The sequence below is a fragment of the Cucurbita pepo genome, unplaced genomic scaffold (genome assembly GCF_002806865.2).
Source record: "Cucurbita pepo subsp. pepo cultivar mu-cu-16 unplaced genomic scaffold, ASM280686v2 Cp4.1_scaffold000239, whole genome shotgun sequence".
Lineage (NCBI taxonomy): Eukaryota > Viridiplantae > Streptophyta > Magnoliopsida > Cucurbitales > Cucurbitaceae > Cucurbita > Cucurbita pepo.
In genome coordinates, this window is record NW_019646493.1 from 80,006 (window position 1) to 81,626 (window position 1,621).

The following is a 1,621-nucleotide window of genomic DNA, read 5'->3' on the forward strand; positions in this document are numbered from 1 at the left end:
AGTCTTGGTTGTTCTTGAGATCCATGAAGTTACCGTGGAATTAGGTTTTGAAGTTTTAATATGTTATCTTATGGAAGATTTTGCACACTTGTTGCGAAGGAATCTCGATCCGAAATGTGTCGAAAGTTGGAGCTCTGGTTAGTCCTCAAGAACGGTAAGAATCTAATTTCTAGTCAACTTCTAAGTGCAATTTAATGTTTAAAAGAAAAATAGATTAAAACTCTACAATGTGAAAAACAAGTTAAATCCAATTAGGTAGAAAAAAAATACAAAAATTAAAAGAAATTAGAAAAAACATGAAATCATGTCGCAATTCGTTTTGGAAAAAAATTCATGGATAGGGAAGCTGGGAGGACGACACGTGGGAACATCCGATTGGCTACAGAAAATTAAAGAAAAATAAAATACCGCATGGGGCTCAAAGGCTAGCCAATGAGCAACCTGCGACTCGTATCGACCCGACCCCCTACATTCATCCTGACCACGACTCTCTTTAGCTGAATCGAGGCAACCTGACCCATGACTACCCTTTCTCTAGAGGGCCTCTATAGTGCATGAAGTCAATTTTTGGTTTCCTTTATTAATTTTTCACTCCAAATTTGATACTTAAATTAGGACCTACCGAGAAATTTCCAAAAAATTGGAATTCATAACATACGAAAAAGCTAGTTCAGGAAGACACGTTTCATTCAAGTAACTATTCAGACTTCTACAACTAATACTTGTAGGGATCACTAGAACTTGATAGCATGCAAGCATATCTTGCTTTAAGTGGTTAGAATATGCATGTTTAGGATTCTAGAAGAGAAATTTGGATGAGAATTCTATGTATGATGTGGAAAGTTACTAAAATGCCCCCAAGATGAGATTTTGAGATGCATGTTCATTTTAATGCTTTCGTTGTACTAGAAAGAAGAGTTGGATATTGTAATGTGTTTGGGGTGATTGATAGATGTTATCTCCCCTAAGCTTGCATGAATGTTTAGATTATGTATTCCATGCTTTGGTTATCAATAAGATGGTGAGGGCTTTAGTTATAACCTCCTCGGTTACTATCGCCATTGTCAACTTGTTCGAAATCAGCTCGCACTCGCTGCTCTCTTGTGATGAGGGCAGACGAGTGTACTGTTTTTCGACTTAGTGCGTCTGCGACACTATTATATTATAGCGCTAAAAAAATGCTATTATAAATTAAAATAACACAATATTTTAATTATATTAGCACACTAAAGGTGCTATAAAATATTTTTATTATATAATTACGTCACATACTCCATTATAACATTTATTGTTGGTATATAAAAATATTATAAAACATCATAAACTTTTAATAACATCGATTGGCATGGCATTTTATATTAGCTTTTGTATCCATTATTTTGTAGTGTGTGTTTTGGAAGATAGCCAATAGTTGATGGATTCTTGGTTTGTTTACCACACCCAACCTATACTTTATAATTTGATCGGCTTATAGAGCCATCCCACATTATCCATTTTTCAAAGCACTTGATTTGAAAGTGAAGACATTGAGGTCTCCTCACATAGTCGGTGGCTCATACTAATCTATGTAAGACTATTTTATTGATAAATATGCACGACCCATAAAAAAAAAAAAAAAAAA